The sequence below is a fragment of the Balaenoptera physalus genome, assembly GCF_965194825.1.
Source record: "Balaenoptera physalus genome assembly, chromosome: 2".
Lineage (NCBI taxonomy): Eukaryota > Metazoa > Chordata > Mammalia > Artiodactyla > Balaenopteridae > Balaenoptera > Balaenoptera physalus.
Genome location: NC_138883.1, coordinates 47,108,629 through 47,131,820, shown reverse-complemented (window position 1 = coordinate 47,131,820; position 23,192 = coordinate 47,108,629). Strand labels below are relative to the sequence as shown.

The following is a 23,192-nucleotide window of genomic DNA, read 5'->3' as shown; positions in this document are numbered from 1 at the left end:
ACCACCAAACCAGCTTTACAACAAATGCTAAAAGAACTTCTCTAGGCAGGAAACACAAGAGAAGGAAAAGACCTAATACAAATCCAAAACAATTAAGAAAATGGTAATAGGAACATACATATCGATAACTACATTAAATGTAAATGGATTAAATGCTCCAACCAAAAGACATAGACTGGCTGAATGGATACAAAAACAAGAACCGTATATATGCTATCTACAAGAGACCCACTTCAGACCTAGGGACACATACAGACTGAAAATGAAGGTATGGAAAAAGATATCCTATGCAAATGGAACTCAAAAGAAAGCTGGAGTAGCAATTCTCATCTCAAACAAAATAGACTTTAAAATAAAGACTATTACAAGAGACAAAGAAGGACACTACCTAATGATCAAGGGACCAATCCAAGAAGAAGATATAACAATTGTAAATATTTATGCACCCAACATAGGAGCACCTCAATACATAAGTCAAATGCTAACAGCCATAAAAGGGGAAATCCACAGTAACACAATCATAGTAGGGGACTTTAACACCCCACTTTCACCAATGGACAGATCATCCAAAATGAAAATAAATAAGGAAACACAAGCTTTAAATGATACATTAAACAAGATGGACTTAATTGATATTTATAGGACATTCTATCTTAAAACAACAGAATACACTTTCTTCTCAAGTGCTCATGGAACATTCTCCAGTATAGATCATATCTTGGGTCAAAAATCAAGTCTTGGTAAATTTAAGAAAATTGAAATCATATCAAGTATGTTTTCTGACCACAACACTATGAGCCTAGATATCAATTACAGGAAAAATCTGTAAAAAATACAAACACATGGAGGCTAAACAATACACTACTAAATAACCAAGAGATCACTGAAGAAATCAAAGAGGAAATCAAAAAATATCTAGAAACAAATGACAATTGAAAACACGACGACCTATGGGACACAGCAAAACCAGTTCTAAGAGGGAAGTTTATAGCAATAAAATCCTACCTCAAGAAACAAGAAGCATCTCAAATAAACAACTTAACCTTACACCTAAAGCAATTAGAGAAAGAAGAACAAAAATAAAAAATCAAAGTTAGCAGAAGGAAAGAAATCATAAAGGTCAGAACAGAAATAAATGAAAAAGGAATGAAGGAAACAATAGCAAAAATCAATAAAACTAAAAGCTGGTTCTTTGAGAAGATAAACAAAATTGATAATCTATTATCCAGACTCATCAAGAAAAAAAGGGAGAAGACTCAAATCAATAGAATTAGAAATGAAAAAGGAGAAGTAATAACTGACACTGCAGAAATACAAAGGATCATGAGAGATTACTACAAGCAACTATATGCCAATAAAATGGACAACCTGGAAGAAATGGACAAATTCTTAGAAAAGTACAACCTTCCAAGACTGCACCAGGAAGAAACAGAAAATATAAACAGACCAATCACAAGTACTGAAATTGAAACTGTGATTTAAAATCTTCCAACAAACAAAAGCCCAGGACCAGATGGCTTCACAGGTGAATTCTATCAAACATTTAGAGAAGAGCTAACACCTATCCTTCTCAAACTCTTCCAAAATATAGCAGAGGGAGGAACACTTCCCAACTCATTCTATGAGGCCACCATCACCCTGATACCAAAACCAGACAATGATGTCACAAAGAAAGAAAACTACAGGCCAATGTCACTGATGAACATAGATGCAAAAATCCTCAATAAAATACTAGCAAACAGAATCCAACAGCACATTAAAAGGGTCATACACCATGATCAAGTGGGGTTTATCCCAGGAATGCAAGGATTCTTCAATATATGCAAATCAATCAACGTGATACACCATATTAACAAATTGAAGGAGAAAAACCATATGATCATCTCCATAGATGCAGAAAAAGCTTTTGACAAAATTCAACACCTATTTATGATAAAAACCCTCCAGAAAGTAGGCATAGAGGGAACTTACCTCAACATAATAAAGCCCATATATGACAAACCCGCAGCCAGCATTGTTCTCAATGGTGAAAAATTGAAACCATTTCCTCTAAGATCAGGAACAAGACAAGGTTGTCCATTCTCACCACTATTATTCAACATAGTTTTGGAAGTTTTAGCCACAGCAATCAGAGAAGGAAAAGAAATAAAAGGAATCCAAATTGGAAAAGAAGAAGTAAAGCTGTCACTGTTTGCAGATGACATGATACTATACATAGAGAATCCCAAAGATGCTACCAGAAAACTACTAGAGCTAATCAATGAATTTGGTAAAGTAGCGGGATACAAAGTTAATGCACAGAAATCTCTTGCGTTCTTATACACTAATGATGAAAAATCTGAAAGAGAAATTAAGGAAACACTCCCATTTACCATTGCAACAAAAAGAATAAAATACCTAGGAATAAACCTACCTAAGGAGACAAAGGACCTGTGTGCAGAAAACTATAACATACTGATGAAAGAAATTAAAGATGATACAAACAGATGGAGAGATATACCATGTTCTAGGGTTGGAAGAGTCAACATTGTGAAAATGACTATACTACCCAAAGCAATCTACAGATTCAATGCAATCCCTATCAAACTACCAATGGCATTTTTCACAGAACTAGAACAAAAAATTTCACAATTTGTATGGAAACACAAAAGACCCCGAATTGCCAAAGCAATCTTGAGAAAGAAAAACGGAGCTGGAGGAATCAAACTCCCTAACTTCAGAATATACTACAAAGCTACAGTAATCAAGACAGTATGATACTGGCACAAAAACAGAACTATAGATCAATGGAACAGGATAGAAAGCTCAGAGATAAACCCACACACATATGTTCACCTTATCTTTGATAAAGGAGGCAAGAATATACAATTGAGAAAAGACAGCCTCTTCAATAAGTGGTGCTGGGAAAACAGGACAGCTATATGTAAAAGAAAGAAATTAGAACACTTTCTAACGCCATACACCAAAATAAACTCAAAATGGTTAAAGTCCTAAATGTAAGGCCAGACAGTATAAAACTCTTAGAGGAAAACATAGGAAGAACACTCTTTGACATAAATCACAGCAGGATCCTTTCTGACCCACCTCCTAGAGAAATGGAAATAAAAACAAAAATAAAACAGATGGGACCTAATGAAACTTAAAAGCTTTTGCACAGCAAAGGAAACCATAAACAAGATGAAAAGACAACCCTCAGAATGGGAGAAAATATTTGCAAACGAAGCAATTGACAAAAGATTAATCTCCAAAATATACAAGCAGCTCATGCAGCTCAATATCAAATAAACAAACCACCCAATCCAAAAATGGTCAGAAGTCCTAAAGAGACATTTTTCCAAAGAAGATATACAGTTTGCCAACAAACACATGAAAAGATGCTCAACATCACTAATCATTAGAGAAATGTAAATCAAAACTACAATGAGGTATCACCTCACACCTGTCAGAATGGTCATCATCAAAAAGTCTACAAACAAATGCTGGAGAGGGTGTAGAGAAAAGGGAACCCTCGTGCACTGTTGGAGGGAATGTAAATTGATACAGCTACTATGGAGAACAGTATGGAGGTTCCTTAAAAACTAAAAATAGAACTACCATACGACCCAGCAATCCCACTACTGGGCATATACCCTAAGAAAACCATAATTCAAAAATAGTCATGTACCACAGTGTTCACTGCAGCACTATTTACAATAGCCAGGACATGGAAGCAACCTAAGTGTACACTGACAGATGAATGGATAAAGAAGATGTGGCACATATATACAATGGAATATTACTCAGCCATAAAATGAAATGAAATTGAGTTATTTGTCGTGAGGTGGATGGACCTAGAATCTGTCATACAGAGTGAAGTTAAGTCAGAAAGAGAAAAACAAATACCGTATGCTAACACATTTATGGAATCTAAAAAAAAAAAAAAGGTTCTGATGAACATAGGGGCAGGACAGGAATAAAGACACAGATGTAGCAAATGGACTTGAGGACATGTGGAGGGGGAAGGGTAAGCTGGGACAAACTGATAGAGTAGCACTGACATATATACACTACCAAATGTAAAATAGATAGCTAGTGGGAAGCAGCTGCATCACACGGGGAGATCAGCTCTGTGCTTTGTGACCACCTAGAGGAGGGGATAGGGAGGGTGGGAGGGAGACACAAGAGGGAGGGCATATGGGGATATATGTATGCGTATAGCTGATTCACTTTGTTATACAGCAGAAACTAACACAACATTTTAAAGCAACTATACTCCAATAAATATGTTTAAAAAAAAAAAGTAGCTAGAGAAAAAAGACATATGTATCAACGGGGAAAAAGAATGTTAATGGACTTCTCATCCTAAACAATGAAGGCTCAAATACAATGGAATAATATCTGTAAAGTGCTAAAAAACAAATTGTCTACCAAGACTTCTGTACCCAGCAGAAGAGTCTTTCAAAAATTTAGGAGAAATACTTTTTCAGCCTAACAAAAGTGGAATTAACCATTTGCAGAACTGCACTTTTAAAAATATTAAAAGAAATTCTCCAAACAGAAGTAAAATGATAACAAATAGAAATTTGGATTTAGACAATAAAGAAGGAAAGAAATGGAAATATGTGGATAAATTTTAAAAAGGTGTTTTTCACCTCATTTTTATTTTTTTTCTCTCATTTTTAATCTCTTTGAAAGCTAACTTAAAGTTTGAAGCAAAATAATAACAAGGTATCATGGGGACCATGACATTAAATTTAAAATATATGATAAGAATAGGACCATGTTTTGGAGGTATGAAGTGAAAGTATAATTTTGTAAAATTGTTGTACTAAAACTAGTATGCTATTAATGTTTTAGACTGTGATAGTTAAAGATATATATTGTGAAACTTACAGTAGGGGTTGGCAAATGACAGCCTGTGAATCAAATCTGGCCTGCCACCTGTGTTTGTAGTTAAAGTTTTATTGGAACATAGCCATATCCATTCTTTTACATGATGTCCATGAATGCCTTTCAACTACAGTGGCAAATCTGAGTGATTGCAACAGAAACTTAAAATATTTAATATCCAATGCTTTACAGAAAAAGTTTGCCATCCCCTGGTCTTGAGCAACCAATAGTAATAACAATAATATATATATAATATTAATAATATAATAAATAATAATAATATATTATATATAATATAATATATTAGTTATTATCACTATCTTATTACCATATGATAATGATAATAATAAAGCAAAATAAAGATGCTTTTTTCTCCCTATTTGTTAAGCAAAGTTAACAAATAGTGGAGAGAAAATGATTTTATAATAAATAGTCAATGCAGAAGAGGGAAGGAGAAGAGTACAAAAAAGAAAAATACCAGAGAGAATAAGTGGAAAATCTATAGCAAGGTAGTAATATTAAACCCAAGCTTGTTGATAAGTACACTAAACTTAAATTTTTAAAAATATTCCAATCAAAAGGCAGAGAGTGTCAGATTAGATATACAAGCAACGTATAACTGTATGCTCTCCATAAGAATCCCACTTTAACTATAAAGACATAGATAGGCTCAAAGTAAAAAGTTGCAAAATACGTAACATAAAACACTAATTGAAAGGAAGCTGGGATAACTATATTAGTAGCAGACAAAGCAAACTTCAGAACAAAGAGTATTATCAGGACAAAGAAGTATTACTGAGGATAAAGTAGCTTTCTCTCGCTACCAGCTCTCCATAATGTGAGGATACAGTGAGAAGGTGGCCGACCACCTGCAAACCAGGAAGAGAGTCCTCACCAGACACTGGATTTGCTGACGTTGGACTCCCCAGCCTCCAGAACTGTGAGAAATAAATGTTTATTGCTTAAGCTATCCGGCCTATGGTATTTTTGTTATAGCAGCCCCAACTGACTAATACACCAACTTAACCTAATTTTCATTTATACAACACTCCTCCCAACAACAGCATACTATAATTTCATCAAGTGTACATGAAACATTCACAGATAGACAATATTCTGGGCTACAAAACAGGTTTTTAAAAACTTAAAAGGATTTAAATATTTGCAGAGTATTTTCTCTGACAACAGTGACATCAAACTAGAAATCAATTTTGAAAAATATTTGTGGAAAATCCATAAATAGAAATCAAATGGCACTTATCTAAATAACTCATGGCTCAAGGAGTACATCACAAGGGAGATTAATAATTTGATATGAATTAAAAAGAATACACAACACATCAAGTTGTGAGACTGATCTAAAGTAGTATACTTAAAGAAAAATATATAGCATTAAATAATTATATTTTTACAGAGAAAAAGTTATCAAATCAATGATCAAAATTTCTACTTGAAGAAATTATAAAAAGGAGAGCATCAGTAATTAAGTAGAAGGAAGTAAAAATAAAGACAATTACAAAAAACAATGAAACATCATTAAAAAAATGAAACTACCGGGCTTCCCTGGTGGCGCAGTGGTTGAGTCTGCCTGCCAATGCAGGGGACATGGGTTCGAGCCCTGGTCTGGGAAGATCCCACATGCCGCGGAGCAACTGGGCCCGTGAGCCACAATTGCTGAGCCTGCGCGTCTGGAGCCTGTGCTCCACAGCGGGAGAGGCCACAATAGTGAGAGGTCCGCGCACAGCGATGAAGAGTGGCCCCCGCTTGCCGCAGCTGGAGAAAGCCCTCGCACAGAAACGAAGACCCCACACAGCCAAAAATAAATAAATAAAAATTAAAAAAAAAAAAAAAAGAAACTACCAAAGCAATAGAGAAAAATCAATAAACCCAAATGCTGGTTATTTGAGAAAATCCATAATATTGATTGAAAACTCTGAACAGGCTGATTAGGAAAAAAAGGAGACACAAATTATCACTATCAGGAATAAAAAAGGGACTATTACTACAGAGCCTACAGATGTTAGAAGAAATGTAAGGCAATATAATGAAGAACTGTATGCCAACATATTCATCAATTTGAGGCAATGGATGACATATTTTGAAAGACACAAAGTACCAAAGCTTACTCGAAATAGAATAGATGAGCTAAATAGTCCTTCATCTATTTTTAAAAATTGAAATTAGAGTTAAAATATCCCCCCAAAAGAAAATCCTAGGCCCAGATAACTTCATTGATAAATTATACCAGGCTTTTAAGGAAGAAATAATACCAATCCTACATAAACTCTTCCAGGAAACAAAAGAGGAGGGAATGTTTTCCAACTCATTTTAGGAAGCTATCATTAACTTGTTACCACAACAATGGAAAGATATCGCTAGAAAATTACAGATCTTTATCCTTTATGAATATAGATGCAAAAATCTTTAGCAAACAATTAATAATTTGAATCCAGAAATATAAAAAGGATAATATATCTTGACCAATGAAAGGTACACAGACTGAAAAAGAAGAGGTAAAACCTTCTCTTTTTTTGGCGGGGGTGAGGGTTAATTTTTTACTGTAAACTAACATTAGACTTACGGAAAAATAGTAAAAACAGTACAGAGAGTTCATGTATACTCTTCACCCAACTTCCCCTGATGTTAACACCTTACAAGGCCATAGTACATTTAATTAGCAACACCATGAAATTAACATGGGTACAATACTGTTAACTGAGCTACAGACCTTATATGATTTTCCCAGTTTTTCCACAAATGTCCTTTCTCTGTTCTACAGTCCTATCTAGGATCCCACATTGCATTTATTTATTTTTTTAATTTTTTATTGGAGTATAGTTGCTTTACAATGTTGTGTTAGTTTCTACTGTACAGCAAAGTGAATCAGCTATACGTATACACATATCCCCTCTTTTTTGGATTTCCTTCCCATTTAAGTCACTGCAGAGCACTGAGTAGAGTTCCCTGTGCTATACAGTAGATTCTCATTAGTTATCTATTTTATATATAGTATCAATAGTGTTTATATGTCAATCCCCATCTCCCAGTTCATCCCACCCCCCCTCCCCCTTGGTATCCATACATTTGTTCTCTACGTCTGTGTCTCTGTTTCTGCTTTGAAAATAAGATAATCTATACCATTTTTTTAGATTCCACATATATGCATTAATATATGATATTTGTTTTTCTCAAGAGGAGGTAAAACTTTCTTGATTAGTATATGACAATGAACTTTTTTGTATAAAATCCCAAGATGTCTTCAAAAAAAACTAAGAGTACTAGTAAGTGAAATTGGCAAGGTTACAGAATAAAAGGTCAATATACAAAAATGAATTGTACTTATACACTAACAATTTGCATAACACTTGAACTTGAAATTTAAAAAGCAATACCATTTACAATAGCATGAAAAACATTAGATGTGGATAAATGTAATAAAAGGTGTGTAAAACATGTATCTTGAAAATTACAAAACATAACTGTAAGAAATGAAAGGAGACAAATAAATGGAGAGACAGATAAGCAAACTCTGTATAATGAAGATGTGAATTGTTCCCAAAATTTTCCATAGGGTGAATGAATTCCCAAGCAAAAATCCCAGCAAGTTTTTTGTAGACATTGAGAAGCAAAGGGGCCAAAGTGGGGGGCACTTTTGGTGTGATGGAAATATTCTATATCTTGATTGCAGTGGTGGTTACATGACTGCTTACATTTGCCAAAATTCTGAACTAAGTTAAAATTGGTGAATTTTAGTATATGCATATTATCCCTTGAGAGAGCTGATTTTTTTAAAGGTCCATATTTAAAAATTCAAAATTCAGAAAATTATAGCCTAAAATTTTGTTTTATGTGACATTCGTGTAGCGGAGTTTTCTAAGCTCTGTTTGTCAGTGTGCCTTGAGCTAGAGCTTGATGTCTATCTTGGTGCAGCACTTTGGTTTTTATTACAATTTTGTTCTAGCTCCTTTTTTTTCTTATCAAAAGTCAAATTACATACAAAAATTGGAAGCCAACTCAGTACAATTCTGCTCAATTTAGAATAGTCATGTTTTGTTCTAAGAAGTAGAACTGTAGGGCCTACAAACTTTTTTCCTTGTGAGTCTGGAAACCCTATGACAGGAGTGTAGGCCAGGATGCAGCCAGTGAGTGCTTCAGGGAGAGGGCAGAAGCTAGCTTCTCCCTGGGCAACTCTCACACCTGGAATCCTGGGATATTATTGCCCAACAAGAAGCCATCTGGATGGCTCACACCAGTGTAAACTTCATCATTAAGGGCAGGATTAACATTTGGGAGTCACTGATCTATGGCACTTGGGTTACCATTCTGAGCATACAGGAGTGTTAAGTATAAAGGGTTTGGGAACAGGCCATCCTGGATTTGAATCCTGGTTCTGCTAATTCTTACCTGTGTGCCATTAGGAAATTCATTTAACCTCTCTCAGCCTCAGTTTGCACAGCTCTAAAATGGAGATATATAAACACATCTCACAGCATTGATATGAAGATTAAATGAAATAATATATGCAGAGTGCCTAGTACAGTGCCTGGCACATAGTATTGCTAAAAAAATAGGAGCAATTTCTATGTTCTCCCTTGGGTTTTCTGCATTCATGGATTGCAACCTGTTCAGTCCTCAGAATCTCAGAGAACCCTGGAAAAAAAAGGTGTTTGAACTCCTGAAAGAGAAAGGCAGAAGCCCAGGGACAGCAGCCAAGGAGGGAACAAGAGAAGGGCAACTTGAAATTGTCTGCCAGGAGGTGGAACTCAGCAGTTTGGGGAAATGGGAAGAAAGTATGGCTGGACCACTCCAGTACAGAGTTCCTGACTCATGATACTCATTATTTTTTTTTTGGTGTGTTTCTTCTGCTTGTCAATTTTCAAAGTGTTTTCTTACATTTAAAAGATATTCTAATAAGACAGTTTAAAAAAAAAATTTAAGGCAGATGTAATTAAAGTCCCTAATCAGCTGACTTTTTGTTAGTGAAGAGGGAGATTATTCCAGGTGGGTTTGACTTAATCAGTTGGAAGGTCTTTAAAGAGGGTTTAGGATGTTACTAAGTGAAAGAAGACAATCTAAAAAGGCTACATACCATATTATGTAGAAAGATCAGTGGTTGCCATGGACTTGGGAGAAGAGAAGGAAGAATAGGTGGAGCACAGGAGATTTTTAAGACAGCAAAACTATTCTGTATTACACTATAAGGGTGGATACATGTCATTATACGTTTTTCAAAACATACACAATGTATAACACAAAGGGTGAAGCCTAATGTTAACTATGGACTTTGGTTGACAATGATGTGTCACTGTTGGTTCATTGATTGTAACAACTGTACCACAATGTGTAGAATGTTGATGGTAAGGGAGGCTGCATGCATGTGGGGAAGGGGTATGTGGGGAAGGGGGTACGTGGGGAAGGGGGTATGTGGGGACTCTCTGTACTTTCTTCTCAGCTTCCCTATGAACCTAAAACTGTCCTAAAAAATGAAGTCCATTAATTTTTTTTTAAAAATTAAACAAACCACCCATGATCCCACCACTTATTAAAAATATTCTCATTTTTGTAAGTGGCTCTTATGCACATACACACACATTTCCATATAGCTGTGATTATTGAGGGAAAATCACTTGAGCTTCTGCATTTTAGTTTAACACAGGATGGTATATCCATTGCTTACCAGAACCCAATGGTTTTAATTGCCAGATGTATTAGATACCAAAACTTAATGGAGATGCAAAGGGTAGGAAGCTAACATTTATGGAGAACTTACAAGGTACAGGCCCTGTGCCAGGTGCTTTACACATTTGATTTTATTTAATTCTCATAACAACCTTATGAGGGTGCTATTATCTTCATTTTATAGAGAAGCAAACTGTAATTTTAAAATAACTCAATTATCAGATTAACCAAAGACCATCCTTGGACAAGCTTAGATGTTATTGGTGATACACCCAACCCAGATTTTCTTATGATATGAAGAATAAGTCAGAATAATATTTACCAAAGTGTGTTTTATACAACCCCATTTTTGTAGGAAATTTAAAAGTAGATTAGATAGATAGATAGATAGATAGATAGATAGATAGATAGATAGATAGAGACAGTCATATATATAGTTGTGGATGCGTATGTCTCTTTCTTTCTCCTAAAATATTTGAGAAGTTCTAGGTGAATATTTTTGAAGCTTTTTTCCTATAGGAAATCTCAGGGCTTTTATATAGTAATGTACACTGAATTTTTGTCCTTTCTCATTTTTTGGAGCAAGAATATTACAGCACTAGTTCCATCAAACACACTTTGGGAAATCCTGACCTATAAAATTATTCGTAATTTTTTCAGTGGACTCACAGGTTAATTTTAAGAATTCCCAGAATATGTTCTATGACAGTGTCCATAAAAAATTTCAAATTTCATCTTATTATTTATTTTATCAAATGAATAATATACCTTGGGGTTAAGCCATAAAATGATGTAGAAGAATAGAATTGTAGACCTGGAAAAGATCACAAGAACTCAAATCAGCCATCTCCCAGACTTCAGAGAGGACCACACCTAAGCCTTCACGGACAGATGGGTATCTAGCTTGCTGTAAAAGACCTCCAGGGAAGAAAATTCCATAACCTCCCTGTAACGTATGCCAGATGCCCAGCTTCTGTGAGAAAATGATGAGCTCCTAGAAGCTCTTCTAGTTTATCCTGCAAATAGTTAGTGCTTCATCATCACGATGGCATGTTATATGCAGGTGTTTAGATTAAGCAAAGGGTACAGGTAAAGAAAGTAAGATGAAGATACCTATATCTATCTATACCTACGTCTATATTTATGTGAGGTATCTTATATATAAGATATAGATCTATCTATAGAGAGAATGCAGGAATTTAAAGTGTCATCTCAGAATCCTCTTTGACTTCTTCTTCTACCTATTTTCACAGTTTCAATTAGTCATCTCATCCTGTAACTTTCTCCTTTGAAGTGTCTCTTGATTCAATCCCCTCCTCTTTTTCCCGTGCCACCCATAGTTGAAGCTCTCATTCTTGCTGGCTTGGATTTCTCAAGTAGCTCTTGACTAATTGCCCTATCTCTAGATTCTCTTCTTTCTAACTTGCCCCAGTGCTAAAACATTCATCCTCTAAGTGCAGCTCTATCGTGTTACTGTCATGTCCAATATTTTTGATGACTTCCTATTGCCTGCGTATAAATGTGAACTCCATAGACTGGCCTGTTTAGCTCCTTGTGGTTTGACCCTAACTTCCCTTCCCAGTCTCATCTCCAGTTATTCTTCACCATACTTTCAACACATTGCTCATAGTGAACATTCTTTCCTGACCCTATGGATTTTTATGCGTTCCATTTTTTTTTTTATTCCTTCTGCCCCCAATTCCATTTTCTCCTCTCTTTGTTATGTTCTTATCCATCTTCAAGTCCTAGCTCCTTTGTAGAATCTGCCTACGTCTCCCTAGGCCAAACTAATTATTTTCTCACCTTTTTTTGCTTTCCAAAACTTTTGCGCATAACTCACTCACATCACTTAGAAAGTTATGACATGAAATATGGCAGATATTCAACCAGTGGGTAATGTGACTTTGGTAAGTGCCATGGAGAGGGGTGACAGGCAGAGAGGCCAAGAAGAGTGAGCACAGGTGAGACCAGGACTGACGGTCTACACCAAAGGAACATGGTGATCATGAGGATGGTGATAGAACGACACTTCCCCTGGGGAATGAGCAGGCTCTGTCTATAATCCAGGAAAGATGGACAGGCACCAGGCTGAGGGCAGGCAGAAGCTCCTCGATGTCCTCCGGAACAAAGGACACATGACAGAGGGGAGACAGCAGCCACAGAAGCAAAGAACCTCCAGAGGAAGAACTTCCTTCTTCTCTGCCATCCCCAGAACAAGTGACGAACTATGTCAAGGCCAGGAACTTTGGAGGAAGGGAAAGGGTAGTCGCCACCATCACATCACAAGCACAGCTTTAACACTGTTTTATGTTGTGGTGGTTTGTATCTCTCTATGGGAAGAATACCTGTCTAGCATTTCGGTTGTTCTCAGGAGTTCTGGTGGGAGAGGAGGTGGTAGACTAACATGGCAACACTCTCTGAAATTCACTACCTGCAGACATTTCAAATAAATTGCAGTGATGAATGTGTTTAAGGGTGTTGTTGAATCAGTGAATGAATACATGAACTAGAAATGGAGGGCTTTCTTAGGAAATATCCATCTAAGGAGGTCTCAACAGTTCACAATCAATTTAACCACAGTGACATAAAGCTGATTCTTTAAAACACTTACCATAACTTACACACGTAAACAACTATTTTTTTTCTTCGAGTAGTTACCTTAGGTAACTGCACATTTAGGAAAATCATATTGCCATTTCTGTTTTGTTATGATTTATTGAATGCCTACCATGTGCTGGACCCTGCTATGACTGCTTTATAATCTCTAATCTTAGAGCATTAGAGCATTCATAGGTGGTAAGCATTGTTATCTTAAGTTTATAGATGAGAAAACTGAGTAACTTCTTCCCAAAGGGCAACAGCTTGGTCAGCTGGTAGCAGAGCTAGTTGCTGGTCAAAATTCAGTTTGAGACTAAAGCTCGTGTTCTTCTTATTCTGCCATGTTGACCCAAAACATTTATTTGGAAATGCTTTTAGAACCTAAGGTATATTCATTTAATATACTCAATAGTAATGAATCTTTTTACTTTCAGGATGAATTTGAGTTTAAAAAATAGTCAATAGTCAAAAGACTTTTGGAACCAACTGTGGTGAACGTGGTAGAAGACTGGGGTACATTAATATGATTTGGGACCAAAAATGAAGTGTGACTCTGGAGGAAATACATTGAATGACGTGTGATTTTTTTAACTGAGTTAAAAGATAATTTAAAATATCATCGGTTTTGGATTTCTAAACCACCACAGATCCTGAAAGAGTGGGATTAGGTACAGAAAGTGTGAATATTTTACTTTTATATCAAACCTATAATCCCACCCTTGACAAACCTTAGAAGTTTGGAAGGGCTGTTAGAGGCCACTGAATTTTTTTTCAAATTCCGTATCAGTGAGTGGCAGAGCAAACCCTTGAACCCCAGACACTCAGCTTGCAAGTCCTTTCCAGTGTGTCCTGGCCCCCAGACACTTTAGGAAATGCTTTTAGAGTCCAAAGTCCTGGCTAGTGAGCCTTCATCCTGTGCTTAAAACCTCCAGGGATGACGAGGACACCTCATCTCTGACCCTTGATCAGATTATAACCATCAGGACATAATTTTTGGTATATTGAGCAGAAATTCTCCTCCATGTATTACGTACTTCAAGATTTTGAGAAATGATTGCAATTTCATGAGCTAAAAAGGAAGAAGTTAATTTAGACATATTCTAAAGATATGTCCCTCAAATGAAATTAAAGTTCCAAAGAAGATATACCTCATTGCCCCTTACCAGACTATTTTTTTTTTCCATCACTCAACCCAACTTTCAGAGTAGACTCAAAGGAAAAGCACTGAAATACTTTTCTGACTTTTCCATATTTAGCACAACACCACACAAAATTGCTAAATACCATATAACCACACTTACCATCCTGGGGCCTATAAATTCAGAATTCAGACACTTGATTACAAACCACAGAATCACTCTGTTTAAGAAATAGTATGTGGTATTGTAAGGGAACTGCCCCTATTTAGATGTTCTTCTGGTTATTAACTTAGTAACATGGGCTTTTTCCTTGCCTCTGCTTTCTCAATCCTTCTACCATGGCTGTCATCTCCAATTTCTGGTACAATTTTGTGAGTATTTGGGATGTATGCCTGCAAGAGTTGGGGGAGCATTTTCTGCCTTAATTATAGTCTTAAAGGAAAATAAGCACATACGTTTTCTGTTTCGGTAAAATTCCATAGCAAAACAGGAGTCAATCACCAATTTTAGGAGAGTGAAGGTATGACAGAAAATTCACTCTTCCCGTCTAGGGGGGCCCAGGCACCTCTGTACACTATTTTCATGCTAATTCAGCTGTGAGGCTCCCACTCCCTCTCAGGATTCACAAGCCATCCCCTTCTGTTCCACACCTTTACACCAACGTCTGACCAGACCCACTAGTCATGCTAAAGTATAAATGATGGGCGTCACAACAAATGTTTTTACATTTTTATAGTGATCAAAACTGTAAGCTAACCCAGTGGAGAGCACTCACCCCGCACAGGGAGATAGATGCCTTAGAAAAATCTGTGAGTCATTTCGCCAAACTTGGCTTTCCCCCACCCTTTATTGAGGCCACTACTGTTAAATAGATTAAAAATTATAAAAGTTTTAAATGCTTAAGTGTTCTTCGTGACAGAATTTTAGTTTTTAAATATAAATCCCTCATTTCGTCCCTCTATGCGAGTAAATGCTTCTTATAACTCAGAAGCCATGTCACCACACTAAGAATCCTTTCATAATTTTAAAAGCTCATATTGAGACTTGACTATGTTCCGGAGACATGCTGAGTGCTTTGCTTTGCAGCAAATCTTAGGAAGTAGATACCATTCTCTCCATTTCACAAAGATGATTATGAATGAGAATAGTTATGTATCTTAAGCACAATCAAAGAATTATTACGTGAAAGACAAGATTGCAGCCTATCCCCTTAACCATTATGCTGGAAAATCTTTCTAGATTGCATAAGACGAGAACTTTTATATCAACCTTGGTTTTTGGATGCAAGCAGCAGATACTGATTCTGGCTTATTTTAGAAAAAAAAGATAATGGGGAGCTCATAGAAGCTCTGGGAGTGCTGGAAATCCAGGCTCAGAGGCACTGCAGTCAGGAACAATACCAAATTTACACTGCAAAATGGGTCCAGGAAGGATGGCCCTGGAAGTGCTGTTGTTGAGTCCTAAACACGCACTTAAGCTGTGGACATGAATGACTTCAGACACTGAACACAGCTGCTGGACCTGCTGCTCTGTTGCACCAAGAACTTGATCTCATAGCAATGGCCTCCACTGCCAGAGGAGCTTTGTCTCAGTGCTTCTTTACTTGCATCTTTAGTCCCCTAGTCAAAGGCCAAAGTAGATGTATTTGATTGGTACAGGCTAGGTCACATGCCCACATACTAGCTGCAAGGGGGATTGGGAAAGTGAGCTGGGGGCATTTTTGACTTCAGTGATGACAGATGTCTGCGTCTCCCATCAAAAACCCATAAGATGGATAACTGCCCATTGGGAACGAGGGTTAGATGCTTGGCAGCCAGAAGGAATAACAGATGCCTGCTACACCTGAGAAATAGCATGGCAAGCTTCTCTAGCCCCGCACAATTTACTCCTTCATCCTTATGAGCATAAGATGCTCCTGTCTCCCTACACTGTGATTATAAGATCATTAGCACTTATAGCAGTGCTTTGTGGTTCACCAGAGTGTTCTGTGGACGATGAATGGTGTCTGCAGAGATCCTGAGTCATGCATGGCTACTACTTAAAAAAGAAGACAAAAGAAAATTTTAAGTACTTTTGAAAGATTGGTTCTAGTGAATCAGTGCTCTGTGGATTGAGGCTAAAGAACATTGTGTCCAGAGTAACTGCATTTTGGATGAAAAAATAAAAGGAGAGCTTCTGTAAACTTGTAATTACCCTTCTGGTGTGTTCGTGGTAAATGCCAACAGTACGGATGTCAGCTTCCAGCTTGGACCAGTTTGTTGACCGGATCCATTTTATTTTCACCAGAACTCAACTCCCAGAGGTCCCCCACTATAAAAGAGGAAGAAGAGAAATATCTCTGTTAGAGGAAGAGTAATAAATCTCGGCTGTCGTGGACATCTGTTGTGTTTCTCTGCTCAGCATTCATTCTTTCTTCTTTCATTAACAGGATCACAGTATTCCTTTGGGAAAGACCCTACCCTCCTGGTTCTAGGGATGCTCTGGTTCTACTGTATGCAGTAATTGATTCAGAGAAACGCATATGATACAGAACATCCCAATCAGAACATTCCAGGTCTTTCCTGGAACTACTGGGAAAGAGAAATTCTGTACTGGAATGACTGAGTCAGTAGGCGGTACATGAATCTTTTGACAGACATCTTGCCACTTACAAAGGGAGAGCCTATCTGAGAACAGAGTCAACAGAGAAACTCAAGCAGATATTTGAAAGAAGATTGAATACTTAGAACATCATTTTAACACCTAGATCGAACCAGTCTCAAAGCCAGTAACCTTGGGCTTTTCAAGTACCTGAACTTGTAAATGTCTTCTTTCCCTGAGGCTAGGGTGAGTTGGTCACCTGTCATATGCAACCAAAGAATCCCAACCAATTCACCGACTTTATTTTTAATTTCTGGTGTTCTGGGCTGCTTTGATTCAAGAAGCGCAATAATAAATCGTCTTGAATGCTGTAGAAGAGGCTCATAGTTTGGGTAGAGAACTTGGTCTAAAGGTTTTCTTCCAACATTGAGAGTCTAGGATTCTGTGAATAAAGACAAATGGGAAGCATTTGTTGAAATATATTAGATGCTATCTCAAGAAAGATAATAATGGGATTGCCATTTAGCACAACAGAAAACATTACCCAAATTAGGTTAGTAACTATTTTAAGTTCCATTTAGCATCTTGTGGTGATGCATTTCATAAGCACTTTGTAATTTCTAAGCTTGTGAGGCTTAAATAATTATGTAATTACTTTGCAACAACCACAGAACGCCACTTGAATTTTGCAGCTACTTTAAGCCATGTTGTTTTTCATTATAAATTATATTATGTTCAGTGTTCAGTACATAATTTATAGTTTGTATGAAAAGAATAACCATATCATACAACTATTCTGTAGTAGCATAGCAATTATCCCCATATTGTGGTAACTTCCAGTGGAATGGATCTTTCTTTTGTAATTACAAAAATGATAACATCACATCTGACGATTTCCTGGTGATAACATTTCTTACTATATATTCAACTATAATTTAGTTGCTTCTTCTTGGCCATCCTAGCTAAGCAAGAAAATAAATGGGGTAAAATGCTTTCCTGCCCCTTTAATATTCAATGATATTTAGCAAGTATATACTACAGGAACTGAAGCTTGAAAATAGATTATGTGTAAAGAGATCAAAGTATATTATTTGCCTCCGTTTATACTCTGGTAACAAATAGGCCTTGATTAGCTACAACAGTTCAAGATCAAGGAATCATGCAGGAAAGTTATATTTTATTGTAACGTAAACCCAGTTGACAAACTACCCTGAAAGATGTGGTGTGAGAGATAGGCTTCCGTATGGCCTGGAAGGAAAGTGAAGGGCACAGGATGTGGAATTAGAAACCTGAGCTGAAGTCTAACTTTGCTACTTCCTAGCTAGGTGAGTTTACCAACTGTATAATCTCTCTGAGCTCGTTTCTTTTTTCTGTAGATTTGGCCGACTCTAATAAGGTTTGTTGCAAAACCAAATGATACAGTGTATTTGGAAGGATGTGTCAAATACTAACCAAATGTGAGGTAGTCTCAAAGAAGAAAGCCTTCTGTTCTCATCCAACTAATTTAGTTTGAAATAAAATACTCTTCTTTTATATAAACTTTTAAAATAGACCATGCCTACTCTGTGCAAGATACTGTACAAATGCAAAGAATTCATTCTGGCATCTCTTTATTTTTTGTACAATGTGGACTTTTTCCAAGAATTTCTATATATCCATTTTCCCCTAAAAAATGAGTGCTTTGAAATTTTACTTTATTAGTGAGAAGCACAAATTTTTGTAGACAATCAGAAGAAAACAATGTAAACCAGAAGATATTTCTTCACCAAAGGGTTCGGCTATGGGATAGAATGCAACTCCAGTCAGTTTCTAGAAAACAAGTATTTGAATCTTATCTGGAGGATATTAGTGTAATTTTTTAGGGGTTGTTAGAGTTAAGTATTAGGAAATTCTTTTAAAATTGTAGCCAGATATTATATAATTTTAAATAGGGAGTTTCAGTTTGGTGATCATCTTCAAATTACTAGATAGTAACTCTACTATTTGTTAAGTTTAATTGGTTTAATATAAAGTATAATGTTCACATAATTTTGTCTTGGATTTAAAAGAGTCTAGTTTGTTATTCTAAAATAGAAAGGGGGATTTTTAAAGGATATAAAAGACTTGTACAGAGCTTTGAACTTTGTGTTATGTAAATATCTGTATTGATACCATGAATACATACAATTGTAGCAGTGGTTCTTTGTTGATTCTTTAGAAGTAAATAAGGAATAAAGAATCAGATCATCTTCCCTTAAGGATTAAAGAAAAGAGCAACATCTTTCCAAGTTCAGTCTTTTTTTTTTTTTTTTTAATCAGCATTGGGTATTGGAGTCCTTACTACACAAGAGGCCAGAGGTTCTAGTAACTTTGAATATGGCTGGCCAGGAATGTCTTTTTGTTTGTACTAAGCATTAAAGAGGTAAGCACTGAGGCATTGAAAAGGTTATGCACTGTGTGATAGCCCTAGCTTCCTGACAGTTCAATCAACTTTTTAAAAAAAATTTTCTTGTTGATTACATTTCTGTATAATTTTTCCAAGGCTGCTGTAACAAGGACTTGGTAGCTTAAACAATGGAAAGTTATTGTCTCTTGGTTCTGGAAGCTAAAAGTCCAGTATCAAGGTGTTGGCAAGGTACACCTCCCATCTCCTTATAATACCCCCTTCTAATTCAAAAGCTAAGGTCACTCAAGTCTAAGTACCCATGACTTGAAACAGAAGCATCATCTTATTGTTTGAGCTCATATGGAGGTTTTCCAACTATTTTTAATTCTTACAGATGCAACTGTTATTATTTAATGGTTAATGTTACTGTTAGTAATTAATAGATTTCTGAAAATTCTCTCTATGCATATATGACAGAGATTTTCCCTTCACCAAAACGATAGAAGTACACAAATGCAAAAAAAAACCCACACCACATCTCAAAGCTGGTTGCTGCTTCTCAAAAGTTGGAATTATTGCTACATTACTGGGTACAAAAATAATTTCACAAACTCAAGTATGCATAAAATAAAATTACGTTATTTTCTATTTTGAAACCAAATTCTGCCAGGGTGACAGAATCCCAATTTCAACCAGTACAGGGTTTTACCTGATTTTTCCCAAGTTACAGCCAAGTAAGAATGCTTAAGTGTTACAAAGGGTCCATACAATTCTCAATTTCATCTGTCCATGCAGATTTACTCCATCTGGTCTTCTGCCATTTGTCCATGGCAGATGTGTTCCCTTAGGACATATCTCTCTGTGTATTTGATGCTGCTCCTGGGAAGATGGTAAACATCCTGATGCTTCTGTGTCATGGTGGAACATGGAAACTCTACCTGGACATTAGGGTGCTGGCCATTTCTTCTCTGGGTTCTGGGTTCTGGCTGTCTATCTCTGGTCTCCCCCAGGAAATGAGCTCAAGCTCCTCTCCTTTTGGATTCCATGAACCTCTTTGCAGAGTTTTACCACCTTTTCAGGTCTTGGTAGCAAGATACACGCTCTGCACTACAATATCTATACTTTCAATTGCTTCTTTTCCATTTTTCTCCCTTGCAAGCTCAGACACCTGTGTAGGTGTGCAAGGGTGTGTGTGTGTGTGTGTGTGTGTGTGTGTGTAAGCTTCACTCTTTATTTTTTTTCTCCCAAATCATCTATGTAGTGACTCATTTCAGTTCCTCTAAAGGTCTTAGTGATTGAAAGATAAAAGCCAGAAAAAGACTCCTTTGTCTGTCATGTCCATTTCTGAGGCAATAAGCATACATTCCCCCTGTTTTATGTGGGGGAAAGGCAAAGGGCAAAGTAAAATGCTGACAAAAGACTAATATTTAAATATATTATGTCATCATAATATCTTGTTTTTCTTATTTTCCCCCTCTATCTGATTTCTTCCCAGCTCTACAATTCACTAATTACGTATCGTAGCCTTAGGAAAGTTAATCAACTTCTTTTTACCTCAGTTTCTGCATCTGAAAAATGGATATAGTAACAGTGAGTTATTGTAAGAATTAAGTGCAAGAAATTGTGAAAAATGCTTAGGATACTGTCTGGCACTTAGTACTCACTATTAACTATTAGTATAATTACTATCATTCACACAACAATTAAGTGACTAAAACGGAAGAAGGAAGCTGGATATTTCTGCCTGTGGTAAAACTCATAATCCGAGGTCTCTCAGCTTCATCTTGATCAATGCATGAAGTGAAAGTGAGAAGGGTGACTTGCCTAAGAAAATCTTATTGCAAAGGGGGCTCTAGAATACAACATTCCTGATTCCCTGGGAATGCTGTGTATATATATATGAGTGGGTCCCTATGACAGAAAGGGCAGTAAAATGCTACCCACACATTTTTCCCACACGACTAAGGGCAGAAGCTAATTTGCTTTGCTCACAAAAGCCATTGCCGCTTTGGTATCATGCAGACTATTCAGTCAGGGACAGTAGTGAGTGGCTGGTTTCCTACTATCTTAGGATGTCAGATAGTCTTCAAGTGTTCTGTCCAGAAGAGGGAAGTATGTCTGATAATACTTTCCTGTGTGTCCTTGAGCATGGCACTTACCCTCTCTGGTTCCCAACTTCCTCTACTGTGCACCACAGTAGTTGGACAAAGTAGTGTTTTGAGTGTTATACTGCTTTAGAACCAAAGCAGACTCCCAGAACTGGAATCTCTGCATTGTCACCAAGTTCCCTAAATGATTCTTAAGCACCTGGAGGTTTGGAAATGACTGGCCCCGAGTGTTCCTAAGGTTTCTCCCAGCTCTAACCTGCTTTGATTCTAAATTAAATTTCCATACCTCACACCCTGCCTGCAGCTTAGTCCAAATAGTGTTGCCCTCATATCCAAAGAATGGTTGATACAACATAAAATACATATTTATTTCTGTAATGTTGTATTCAGAATAAATACAATAAATACTCTGAATGTCTTTAACTGCCCCCCATAGTCATCTAATTCAAATTTTCCATGAGAATATGGAAATATCTCTGGTTAAGATAAATCACTGCATTGCTTCTCTAATCTTTGAGGGTCACCAGAACATTTCTATGACATAATCCTTGGGGGACCCAGGCATATAGACTGTGTTACAGGTGACACACTCTTCTAATGAGGTCCTTATGATATTTTTGGTGATGTATCCTTTAGGATGTATCCTCTTAGACATGCGTGGCTTCCCCACATCCCCTGTGAATCTACAGTGGCAGTGAGACTCTGGAGCTTCAGACATTGCAGAATGTAGGACACCCTCTGTCAATTCAAGCTTTAGGTTTAGTCAGTTTCGGCTTGGAAATATGGCTGATATTTTCTGACACAAGGTTTCCTCTCATGAGGACAAAGGACAAGTTAATTTTTCTCTTTGTTCACACATTGAGCTGGGTTCCAGAGACAGGGCCCCGTGCACTGGAGCACACCTGCACCTCAGGAAAATCGCCCTGGGACCCTTCATTTCAATGCCAAGTGGCAGACACCTTGGGTCCAGTCTCCTCTGGAAACACAGAAGCATAATGATTACGTAACCATCTTGGAAAGCAGATATTTGACTTGAGATAACTGATTTCGACCTTAACTTCATTCCTTTGAAAAAATAAAAATAAAGCATTTGCTGCAAATGAAGTCCTGCCGCTTGTGGGATAGGAAGTGGCTGGTGCTCTATAGCGCAGAAACATGTCTTACGGATGCTTTCCCAGATTAGGCATAAACTGGTTTGGCTTTTGAGTCTGTCTGTACTGAAACTGTTTTTTAGGATTCATCCTTAATCATATTTCCCATTAAAATAGTGCACGAACTCTTGTTAACTTGCTATTGTGTCACTCATGTCTTGACACATATTTTTCCTGTGATCTGAAACTGCAAATAATTTCTTATTTGTTGACAGACTCTTAATTCAAGAATCATTTCTGTAAAGATTCATTCAGCTGGCTACAGAGTTGTTATCCAGGTGCTGACTTTATAAAACATTGTTCTTGTATTAAGAATAAGCTTTGGGCTTCCCTGGTGGCGCAGTGGTTGAGAGTCTGCCTGCCAATGCAGGGGACATGGGTTCGAGCCCTGGTCTGGGAGGATCCCACATGCCGCGGAGCAACTGGGCCCGTGGGCCGCGGCTACTGAGCCTGCGCGTCTGGAGCCTGTGCTCCGCAACAAGAGAGGCCGCGATGGTGAGAGGCCCGCGCACTGCGATGAAGAAGCGGCCCCCACTTGCCGCAACTGGAGAAAGCCCTCGCGCAGAAACGAAGACCCAATACAGCCATAAATAAATAAATGAATTAATTAATAAAAAAAAAGAATAAGCTTTGATAAAATTGCTACAGAATCAATTAAATGCCTAAAGTAAGTGATACTACACTTACCTACATTCAGTTAAAT

At 37.1% G+C, this 23,192-nt stretch overlaps 1 pseudogene across 1 annotated transcript in view; it reads right to left on the bottom strand.

Moving 5' to 3' along the window:
• LOC309655367 (nuclear cap-binding protein subunit 2 pseudogene) overlaps positions 1-22,807 on the bottom strand; it is a 388,523-nt pseudogene extending 365,716 nt beyond the window's left edge. The window contains exon 1 of the transcript XR_014268827.1: positions 3,731-22,807. The product of XR_014268827.1 is annotated as a nuclear cap-binding protein subunit 2 pseudogene (transcript). The remainder of the gene's footprint in view (positions 1-3,730) is intronic.
• Positions 22,808-23,192: the final 385 nt, after the last annotated feature.